The sequence below is a fragment of the Bison bison genome, unplaced genomic scaffold (assembly GCF_000754665.1).
Source record: "Bison bison bison isolate TAMUID 2011002044 unplaced genomic scaffold, Bison_UMD1.0 scf7180017864379, whole genome shotgun sequence".
NCBI lineage: Eukaryota > Metazoa > Chordata > Mammalia > Artiodactyla > Bovidae > Bison > Bison bison.
The window spans coordinates 5,771,111-5,783,648 of NW_011494951.1; positions in this window are offsets into that span (position 1 = coordinate 5,771,111).

Here is a 12,538-nt window from a genome sequence, read left to right on the forward strand (position 1 = left end):
AATCTTGATTCCAGCTTGTGCTTCCTCCAGCCCAGCATTTCTCATGATGTACTCTGCATATAAGTTAAATAAGCAGGGTGACAATATACAGCCTTGATGTACTCCTTTTCCTATTTGGAACCAGTCTGTTGTTCCATGTTCAATTCTAACTGCTGCTTCCTGACCTGCATACAGGTTTCTCAAGAGGCAGGTCAGGTGATCTGGTATGCCTATCTCTTCTAAAACAATTATTAGAAACTTCGATTATTCTAAAAATTATTTTGTAATCACCGGTTGTAAACTTAAATTAGAAAAACTTTCTTCTTGCAGGATATATTTAAGAATTAATAGGCTATATACCAACAAGGATCTACTGTATAGTATAGAGAATTCTGCTCAATATTATGAAACAACCTAAATGGGGAAAGAATTTGGTAAGGAATAAATACATGCATATGTATAACTTAATCACCTTGCTGTACACCTGAAACTATCACAACATTGCTAATCGACTACATTCCAATATAAAATTATAAAAAGGTTATGTAAAATAGCATTTCTGCTTTCTAATAGCTAACAATTCTGCTTCCATCAATAACAAAACATCACAATCATAATAATGAAAATCAGAAAACGATAAAAAAGGTATCTAGGGTCCTAAGAGCCAATATGCATGAATGAGCATTTTACTAAAGTTGATTACATGAAAACATATCAGTAGAATGTTATCCATGTCTAAAAAATGTATATCAAGTCAAACACAAACATTGAAATTGTTTGCCACATACATGACTATGTTAGTTTTGGTTATCATAACAAAATACGGTAGACTGGGTGACTTAAACAACAGAAATTTATTTTTTTACTTCTGGAAACTAGAAGTCCAACATCAAGTCCAAGATCAATTCAGTTCCTCGTGAGAAGAGACACCTGAAAGTTTATACATTAAAACTGGCAGTACAGGGAAATGCATTTATCTTACTCCTGGTTTAAACAAAGCGAGCTTCTCACTATGTCTTTACATGAACTTTCCTCAATGCATGAACTTAGTGAGAGAGACAGAGATAACTTTCTGGTTTCTTTTCTTACAAAGGCAGTAATCCCATCATGAGAACCTTATCCTTGTTGGCTACATCAAAATCTTATTACCTTCAGAAGATACGGTGTTCAGTTACTATCACATTGGGACTCAACATATGAATTCTGAGGTGACAAAACAATTCAATCCATAGCAAGGTTAATTTATTTTAAAATCCATTAAAAATTCATGCAGTTCTAGATAAAAATGTACTAAGGAACTCAAATGTACATTTATTGAAAAGAAATGAAACTGTCATATAAACATGTTAAGGGTATCTGGTCTGATCATTTCATGGAAAATAGAAGGGAAAAGAATGGAAGCTGTGACAGATATCATTTTCTTGGGCTCCAAAATCACTGTGGATGGTGACTGCAGCCATGTAATTAGAAGACAGTTGCTCCTTGGAAAGAAAGCTATGACAAACCTAGATAGCGTATTATAAAGCAGAGACATCACCTTGCCCACAAAGGTCCATCTAATCAAAGCTATGGTTTTTCCAGTAGTTGTGTATGGATGTGAGAGTTGGACCATAAAGAAGGCTCAGTGCCAAATAATAGATGCTTTTGAACTGTGGTGTTGGAGAAGACTCTTGAGAGTTCCTTGAACTGCACAGAGATCCAACCAATCAATCCTAAAGGAAATCGACCCTGAACATTCATTGGAAGGACTGATGCTAAGGCTAAAGTTCCAATAATTTGGTCCCCTGATGCAAAGAACTGACTCATTGGAAAAGACTCTGATGCTGGGAAATATTGAGGGCAGGAGGAGAAAGTGGTGACAGAGGATAAGGTGGTTAGATATCCTCACTGACTTAATGGACATGAATTTGAGCAACTTCCAGTAGACAGTGAAGAATACGGTGGCCTGATGTGTTAGCTCATGGGGTTGCAAAGAATTGGACATGACTTAACAACTGAACAACAACAACAAAATCCACCCAAAACTAAGTGACTTATTTCTCACATCTCTGTGGTTGGCTGGTTTCAGATGGGCCATTGTCCTGCTGGTCTTCTCTGGGATCATTCACACAGCTATCATCATCTGGAGAATCTGCTGTGTCCACGAGAACTAGGGTAGCCTCAGCACTGGTCTACACTTGATGTGACTTTGGCTGGACGTCTATATCCATCTCATCTCTCATTATTCAGTGGCCTAATGTGGACTTTTTAATATGTGACAGGTAAGTTCTGGGAAGTCCCATGGACAAAGGAACCTGGTAGGCTACAGTTCATAAGGTAACAAAAGAGTTGGACATGACTTGGCAAGTAAACAACAGAGTTCTCTCTCAGAGAGCAAGTCCCAGTACTCAGGTAGCTAGTAAGTCTCTGCTAATGGAGCATTGGCTGAATAATGACTGGACAAGTTATGTCAGATGATCAAACATAGAATCAACATGGGGGAGGTCTATGTAAGAGGATAGATGGCTAAAAGACATGCATTAGATGAAGTTTGAAATAGCCTGGGGAAAGCAAAACCAACCTATGTCCTGTTTTCGAAAATAATGTTTTGTTGAAATACTAACCCACACCCATTACTTAATGGAGGCTTTTTTTTTGCTAGAATAGCATGTTGAGTAGTTGTAAGAGACTGACTATCCCACAAAGCCTACCATATTTACTATCTGGACCTTTCCAGAGAATTTCGGCAAACCTAGGAGGCCCAGGAGGTGTTACACCAAATCTGCATCACTTAGTACCAAACCAAACTTCCATACAAAGTTCCATCACTAAAAGCCTTCCTCAGTCTCCATCCTCTCACTTTTTTTTAAAATAGCATAATTCATTCTTGTTGTTCCATTCATGAGCATTATTATTTATAAATGTTATTACATCTTTATTTCACTAGGCTTTAATTTAAAGTGGTGCTCAGTTTAAGCTATAGTTACTGCAGTTGGGCAACAAAGATTACATACTCATTTTATAACAAAGATGCTCACAAGTATTCCCTGTGGTAATTGTGACTGCATGTTGTAATTCTGAATGGAACTTTTAACTTTGGAGCAATAGACAAACACAATAAGAGAGCACTTTGTTTGGAGATTCATTTTGATGTTTTGCATTAAGCTTCCTTTAAATAGCAATAGGGCTTCAGCAAATAAATTATTTTCTCTCAATTGTGCTCTGGGCCCTAGTAGACAAGATGCATTTAGAGGAGAGCTTACGAATTGCTCTGAGAGACTGAAAGCCACTCTGAGCTTTCCTGGAGTGCTCTGTCAACAATGTAGTGACTGGAAACTATAAAAATGAGAAAGTCATTTGTCTCTTAATGGCAGCAGTTTACAATGGCAGCCTATGAGTTATTAAATTATCAGTTCAATAAAGCCCAGATAACCCCACTCTAGTACACACTACAATTTAGTAAGAATTAATGCTTGCTTCTTAGCTGCATAATTTTTCATTGTCATTTTAACCTAAATGCTTCCTTCTTTTCTGGTGCTGTTTCTTCTTCCTGGAATGTTCTTCCTTCTGGCCACTTGATAACAGTAAAAACTAGCTGACTCCTTATCTGTCCTCTGAATCCATTTTTGTTGCCCAAAGAGTAGAAAAGGCAGCCTAAGATCAGGCTTGGGCTCTGCCATTTATTTCCATTTAATCTTGGGAAATTTAGTCTTCCTGATCCTTGGTTTCCTGTCTATAAAATAGGAAAAATACTACCTATATCTTAAAGATGTTCAGATAAATAAGTACCTTCCAAATAACAACAAAGCACCGCCTGTGCACAGAGCTGGAGTTGGTAAAGATATGGGAGTTTCTAACTCCCCTCTGTCTCTCTCTTTCTCTCTTTATTTATTTATTTATTTTTTTTTTTGAACTTTATAGCATTTTCCTATGTGTCTCTGGCGTTCTTTTTTGATGCTATAATTATTTAACACAAATTTTTATGTGTTCTCAGATTGGGGCAATTGTGAAATACTGGATCATCATTTACTCCCATAATTGTCACTTTGCCAGTTGAGATATATTGTATGAACTAAACTGTTTATGGAGGACAGGACGGCAGAGAAGAAGAGAAGGATGGAGGAGGAAAGAGTGAGAATTGTATGGATTCTGGAGAAGGGAATATATGGATTATTAATGCAACCACACATAAATTTGTGCTTCTGTTGAAGCAGAACTGCAGTTGGCAAAGGAAACTCCAGACTGATCAATATTTTAAAGGGATAGATGAATAATTCTGAAGAAACTTTCAAATGACTTCCCAACCTTCCTAAAAATTCTGGGACTTAATCATCCATTTGAAAACCTCTCTTTTCCTGCCATACTTCGATGCTTTAAAAATAATATTTTGTGGGGAAGATGGAATAAATATTCAACTGATTGACAACTAAAATGGAAAAGCCATTCTTATTCAGGGCAGAGGCTGCCAAAAACAAAAATAAAAACCCAAAGGGTAGACCTGGCCTTTAAAATGCAACCTGTCTTCTGTGTGAGTTCCCACCTTGCCCTCAATTTCAGCAGCCCTTCCAGGGTGATCCATTCACAAGGGACCCACTCACTGATCACATTATTGATCAGCGGTAAGTCTAGACTACTCATGTGTTGGCACTAGGTCTCTCCTCCCCACAGAGCCCTATGGTATCTCCAGTTAAAATGTCTCTACTGAGAATGTGAATGCAGAGCTGTCATCATTTGTTACACCCCTTTCCATATCTCTGCCTTCAACTGAGGCTCACCTTGGCTCACAGAAAAAGCCAGTCCTGTATTTCCCTTGCTGTGCTGAATTCTTTCTTTGCTTCACTGCTATTTGACTCATTATACTCATCTCTTCTTCTGTTGATTTCTGCCATGTGAGTGTGTTAGTTGTCCAATTCTTTGCAACCCCAAGTACTATACCTCAACAGGCTCCTCCGTTCATGGAATTCTCCAAGTAAGAATACTGGAGTGGGTTGCCTTTCCCTTCTCCAGGGGATCTTCCCAACTCAGGGATTGAACCCAGGTTGCCTGCATTGCAGGCAGATTCTTTACCCCCTGAGCCACCAGGGACTCTTCTTCTGTAGTCTTTTGTTTTTTTTTTTTTTTTTTTTTTTTTTTTTTTTTTTTTTGTAGTCTTTTGTTATTGGACACCAACCATAGCTAACCAGGTGGCTCAAAGGTAAAGAATCAGCCTGCAATACAGGACACCCAGGTTCAGTCCCTGAGTCAGGAAGGTCCCCTGGTGAAGGAAATCACAACTTGCTCCAGTATTCTTGCCTGGAGAATCCTACGGACATGAACAGAGGAACCTGATGGGCTACAGTCAGTGGTGTTGCAAAGACTCAAACATGACTGAGCAACTGACACTTTCACACTTTCACAGGTAACCAGGCATCACAACCACCAGCACTGCTATACATGAAGAAGGTCACTCAACTCTCAGTCTGGTGTCATCTACTGAGCTCACACCTGAGTCTAGAATCTCAGTCTAATAACAATCACTAAATTTTACTTAGCATCATCAGGGTGACCATATAATTTGCCACCCAAACGTGGGCACCTTCATGAGCAAAATAAATATGTACCGGCTTTGTCAGGAAAGTATATATAAAACAGGTCTACCTAGGGAAAGTCCAAAAGTGTCCCTGTTGTTTAGCCCTTTCCAACCTGTTATCGATTTATCACCTAGTCTATTTCTGGCCATCTGGGTACCATACAGTTTACCTCTCACGCAGTCACCTCCACACATATAATCTTCTAACCTATTGCAATGTGCACAAAACACATCCAAGTCAGGCAATCAGATTCCATACTAGCTTTATACAGAGGAACTCTGATACATAGAATTGGATATCTGTGTGATAAAGTTGCCAAGGGGCACACAAGAAGTGAAGAGGCAACCTTGGTCTTTATTTTGCCAACAAAGATCTGTCTAGTCAAAGCTATGGTTTTTCCACTGGTCATGTATGGATGTGAGAGTTGAAAGAAAGAAAAAAAGAAAGAAAGCTGAGGGCCAAAGAATTGATGCTTTTGAACTGTGGTGTTGGAGAAGACTCTTGAGAGCCCCTTGGACTGCAAGGAGATCCAACCAGTCCATCCTAAAGGAAATCAGTCCCGACTATTCATTGGAAGGACTGATGCTGAAGCTGAAACATCAATACTTTGGCCACCTTATGCAAAGAACTGACTCATTGGAAAAGACCCTGATGCTGAGCAAGATTGAAGGCAGGAGAAGGGGATGGCAGAGGATGACATAGTTGGATGGCATCACCAACTCTGTGGACATGAATTTGAGCAAGCTCCAGGGGTTGGTGAAGGACAGGGAAGCCTGGTGAGCTGCAGTCCATGGGGTCACAAAGGGTTGGACATGACTGAGAGACTGAACTGACTTCCCCTTCTCACAGGAGAGAAGATAGTGTTATAGGAACTCAGCGTTCACGACTTTGCCTGTGGAGTTAGTGCTGAAAGTACAAGAAACAGAGATGACACCCAGGGAAAGAAGACAGGAGGTAGATACCCAGACTTCTTTCCAATTTTCCCCTATTTCTGGACTGTGCTTCCACTGGGTGATGCAGAAGGATTCCAGCTTCCAAAGGAGCCAGTGAAAAGTCACCTGATGAGATCATTTCAACCATAAAGAGCAGAGCAGAGTCCTAACCAATTTCAGGACAAGAGGGTGATTGACACACAATAATTAAATCTACACATACGCATGTCTCCTCTGTAGATGGCATCAATAATATAGGAATGAACCCTTTGTACTGCTTTTACTCTCCTACTGACATACATGAATCTAACTGGAAGTAATGTGTTTGAGTCTACTTGCTTGGAAATATTAAAGGAGGGCATTAGTTCTTTACATTCAATGCACTGCAATTTAAAATATCACAGAATCTCAAGGCTATTATGACCTGCTTGAATCACTGAATGAACACTCTACCAAGGAAGCATCAATCTAGTATGATTGATTAGCCTTGAGAAGTTCTCTGCACAGAGTATTGATCAGGCTGTCTGTCAGGAGGCATTTATTTTGGATTGTCTCCAGCCCTTTAATGAAGACTATCCAGGAAAATCAGCTGCCACCATTCAAGAGATTCTCAAATATCACCAGGGAAATGTGTATCTGCCATGAAAATATGTTGGCATATTTAAAGTCTTTGAAGTTTTATTTTATGGGTACACAGAATGGCAGCATGTTTTCATTGACTTTGAGGCAGGAAGTCCCGGATTTGTATTTCAAGTTTTTAACTAACTAGCAATTTGACTTCAGGAAAGCTTAAGATTTCACTTTGATTCAATTCCCTCACTTAAAAAATCTGGATGTTAATATGGCCAACAATATTAAGATTCTTCAAATAATTTCCTACTCATTTCACATGCTAGTAAAGTAATGCTCAAAATTCTCCAAGCCAGGCTTCAGCAGTACGTGACCTGTGAATTTCCAGATGTTCAAGCTGGTTTTAGAAAAGGGAAAGGAACCAGAGATCAAATTGCCAACATCCGCTGGATCATCAAAAAAGCAAGAGCATTCCAGAGAAACATCTATTTCTGCTTTATTGACTATGCCAAACCCTTTGGCTGTGTGGATCACAATAAACTGTGGGAAATTTTGAAAGAGATGGGAATACCAGACCACCTGACCTGCCTCTTGAGAAACCTATATGCAGGTTAGGAAGCAACAGTTAGAACTGGACATGGAACAACAGACTGGTTCCAAATAGGAAAAGGAGTACATCATGGCTGTATATTGTCACCCTGCTTATTTAACTTATATGCAGAGTAAATCATGACTTCTAGCCCAGAAGAAGCACAAGCTGGAATCAAGATTGTCAGGAGAAATATCAATAACCTCAGATATGCAGATACCACCTTTATGGCAGAAAGTGAAGAGGAACTCAAAAGCCTCTTGTAGAAAGTGAAAGAGGAGAGTGAAAAAGTTGGCTTAAAGCTCAACATTCAGAAAATGAAGATCATGGCATCTGGTCCCATCACTTCATGGGAAATAGATGGAGAAACAGTGGAAACAGTGTCAGACTTTATTATTTTGGGCTCCAAAATCACTGCAGATGGTGATTGCAGACATGAAATTAAAAGATGCTTACTCCTTGGAAGGAAAGTTATGACTTACTTAGATAGCATATTCAAAAGCAGAGACATTACTTTGCTAACAAAGGACTATCTAGTCAAGGCTATGGTTTTTCCAATGGTCATGTATGGATGTGAGATTTGGACTGTGAAGAAAGTGGAGCACTTAAGAATTGATGCTTTTGAACTATGGTGTTGGAGAAGACTCTTGAGAGTCCCTTGAACTGCAAGGAGATCCAACAGGTCCATCCTAAAGAGATCAGTCCTGGGTGTTCTTTGGAAGGACTGATGCTGAAGCTGAAACTCCAATACTTTGGCCACCTCATGCAAAGACTTGACTCATTGGAAAAGACCCTGATGCTAGGAGGGATTGGGGGCAGGAGGAGAAGGGGATGACAAAGGATGAGATGGCTGGATGGCATCACTGACTCGATGGACATGAGTTTGAGTGAACTCCAGGAGTTGGTGATGGACAGGGAGGCCTGGTGTGCTGTGATTCATGGGGTTGCAAAGAGTCAGACACGACTGAGCGACTGAACTGAACTGCACTGAAAATAATGTTTAGAAAAAAACACCACATAGTCACATCTGCAAATGCTAGATACTGTTGTTATTTTTTAAATTATTTTTAATCATTCTGCTATTAATAGAAATAAGTTTTCCTTAAATATATTGAAATGTTGTTCATAGCAAATTCATGGAAGTGCAAGGAAGTTTAAATAAAAAGAGTTGGGCATCTGAGTAAACTAAAAAATGAGCAAGTATTAATTTTATCAATAATAATGATTGCAACATTTAAAACCACTCTATAGTTTGTATTATAGAAAGAAATGAGGTGAAAAATGTCAAATATTTATTAAATAAAAAGTAAAAATTAAACCAAAGTTATTATAATTCTGATCCCTTATGCCAGCTTCTGCTATAAGAGCTGGTGTAATTATTTCATTTTATTTTTAATCTTTGAGCATCTTGCTCACTGTTGTTAATTGATAATACATTTGCTGGTACAATACCTATAACTCTTTATTACAGTCCTGAAATGCTAGGGGCATTGTCCTTATCTTTGGATAAGGAAGACTTTATGTGGACAGTGCAGAAGAGAAAATAGGGGCTCACTCTTTAAGACCTCTCTTGTCTTCACTTTTCTCTGATCTTCTGATCTTTCAACTGATACATATCAATAGTAGCCACCTTTTTCAGAGAGAACCATGGAAAAAATTATTTTAAATTACTTTAGAATGTTCCATTCTCCTAGCCATATTGTGGATTTTATGAAACTAAGCAAAATTGAGTACATGCGGCTGCTGCTGCTAAGTCGCTTCAGTCGTGTCCGACTCTGTACGACCTCAGAGATGGCAGCTCACCAGGCTCTGCCGTCCCTGGGATTTTCCAGGCAAGAACACTGGAGTGGGTTGCCATTTCCTTCTCCAATGCATGAAAATGGAAAGTGAAAGTGAAGTTTCTCAGTCATGTCCAACCCTCAGCGACCCCATGGACTGCAGCCCACCAGGCTCCTCTGTCCATGGGGTTTTCCAGGCAAGAGTACTGGAGTGGGTTGCCACTGCCTTCTCCAATTGAGTACATAGGAGATCCTACATACTGTTTCATCTGTGCTGTGGAAAGGACTGGACCAATAACAAACTATAGAGCAGAGGGACACTGGGTACTAAGTTGGTAGTTTGAAGACTTGTACTTTAGGTTCTTTTCTTCCAATTACTAGGTATACTTTGACATGTTTGTCCATATTTCCAGGACTACATTCTCTATTTAATCTTCTATCGATTCAGTTCAGTCACTCAGTTGTGTTGGACTCTTTGTCTCCCCATGAACTTCAGAATGCCAGGCTTCCCTGTCCATCACCAACCCCCAGAACTTGCTCAAACTCATGTCCATCAAGTTGGTGATGACATCCAACCATCTCATCCTCTGTCATCCCCTTTTCCTGCCCTCAATCTTTCCAAGCATCAGGGTCACTTCTAAGGAGTCAGTTAATCGCATCAGGCGGCCAAAGTATTGTAGGTTCAGCTTCAGCATCAGTGCTCCCAATGCATATTCAGGACTGATTTCCTTTAGGATGGACTGGTTGGATCTCCTTGCTGTCCAAGGGACTCTTCAAGAATCTTCTCCAACACCAATATTCAAAAGCATCAATTCTTTGGTGCTCAGCTTTCTTTGTGGTCCAACTCTAACATCCACACATGACTACTGGAAAAACGATAGCCTTGACTAGATGGACCTTTGTTGACAAAGTAATGTCTCTACTTTTTAATATGCTGTCTATGTTGGTCATAGTTTTTCTTCCAAGGAGCACGCATCTTTTAATTTCATGGCTGCAGTCACCATCTGCAGTGATTTTGGAGCCCATGAAAATAAAGTCTGTCAGTGTTTCCATTGTTTCCCAATTTATTTGCCATGAAGTGATGGGACTGGATGCCATGATCTTCGTTTTTTGAATGTTGAGTTTTAAGCCAACTTTTTCACTCTCCTCTTTCAGTTTCATCAAGTGACTCTTTAGTTCCTTTTCAGTTTCTGCCATAAGTGTGGTATCATCTATGTATCTGAGGTATTGATATTTCCTCTAGAAATCTTGATTCTAGCTTGTGCTTCATCCAGTCTAGCATTTCTCATGATGTACTCTGCATATAATTTAAATAAGCAGGGTGACAATATACAGCCTTGATGTACTCCTTTCCCAGTTTGGAAGCAGTCTGTTGCTCCATGTCCAATACAAACTGTTGATCTTGACCTGCATACAGATTTCTCAGAAGGCAGGTAAGATGGTCTGGTATTCACATCTCTTTAAGAATATTCCACAGTCTGTTGTGATCTTCAAAGTCAAACGTTTTGGAATAATCAATAAAGTAGAAATAGATGCTTTTCTGGTATTCTCTTGCTTTTTCAATGATCCAACAGATGTCAGGAATTTGATCTCTGTTCCTCTGCCTTTAATAAATCCAGGTTGAACATCTGAAAGTTCACAGTTCATGTACTGTTTTACTGTTGAAGCCTGGCTTGGAGAATTTTGAGCACTACATTGCTAACGTGTGAGAAGAGTGCAATTGTGCAGTAGTTTGGACATTCTTTGGCGTTGCCTTTCTTTGGGATTGGAATGAAAACAGATCTTTTCCAGTCCTGTGGCCACTGCTGAGTTTTCCAAATTTGCTGGCATAGTGAGTGCAGCATTTTCACAGCATTTTCTTTTAGGATGTGAAATAGCTCAACTGGAATTCCATCATCTCCACTAACTTTGTTCGTAGTGATGCTTCCTAAGGCCCACTTGACTTCACATTTCAAGATGTCTTGCTCTAGGTGAGTAATCACACCATCGTGGTTATCTGGGTTGATGATCTTTATTGTATAGTTCTTCTTTGTATTCTTGCCACCTTTTTTAAATATCTTCTGCTTCTGTTAGGTCCATATCATTTCTGTCCTTTATTTTGCCCATTTTTGCATGAAGTTTTCCCTTGGTATCTCTTATTTTCTTGAAGAGATGACTAGTCTTTCCCATTCTACTGTTTTCCTTTATTTCTTTGCACTGATGACTGAGGAAGGCTTTTTCATCTCTCCTTGCTATTCTTTGGAACTTTGCATTCAAATGGGTGTCTTTCCTTTTCTCCTTTGCCTTTAGTTTCTCTTATTTTCTCAGCTATTTGTAATGACGTTTCAGACAACCATTTTGCCTTTTTGCATTTATTTTTCTTGGGGATGGTCTTGAGCACTGCCTCCTGTACAGTGTCATAAACCTCTGTCCATAGTTCTTCAGCACTCTGTCTATCAGATCTAATCCCTTGAATGTACTTGTCACTTCCCTTGTATAATTGTAAGGTATTTGATTTAGGTCATACCTGAGTGGTCTAGTGGTTTTCCCTACTTTCTTCAATTTAAGTCTGAATTTGGCAATAAGGAGTTCATGATCTGTGCCACAGTCAGCTCCTGGTCTTGTTTTTGCTGACTGTATAGAGCTTCTCCATTTTTGTCTGCAAAGAATATAAACAATATGATTTCAGTATTGCTCATCTGGTGATTTCTATGTGTAGAGTCATCTCTCATGTTGTTGGAAGAGGGTATTTGCTGTGACCAGGGTGTTCTCTCGGCAAAACTCTGATAGCCTTTGACCTGCTTCATTTTGTACTTCAAGGCCAAATTTGCCCATTACTCCAGGTATCTCTTGATTTCCTACCTTTGCATGTCAGTCCCCTATCATCTTCTATAGAAACAACAATTTAGGGTCTTCCCTGGTGGTCCAGTGGTCAAGACTTTGGCTTCCAGTATAGGGAGTGCAAGTTCAATCCTTGTAAGGAAGCTAAAATCCCACATGCCTGTGGCCAAAAACAAAGCATAAAACAGTAGCAATATGTAACAAACTCAGTAAAGACACATAAAATGGTCCACATTAAAAAATAAGTCTTGGGAAAAAAAAGAAGTTGAGATTAAAACTGAAAATTTCTGAAGTCTTTCCAGAACTGAAATTGTTTCCTAT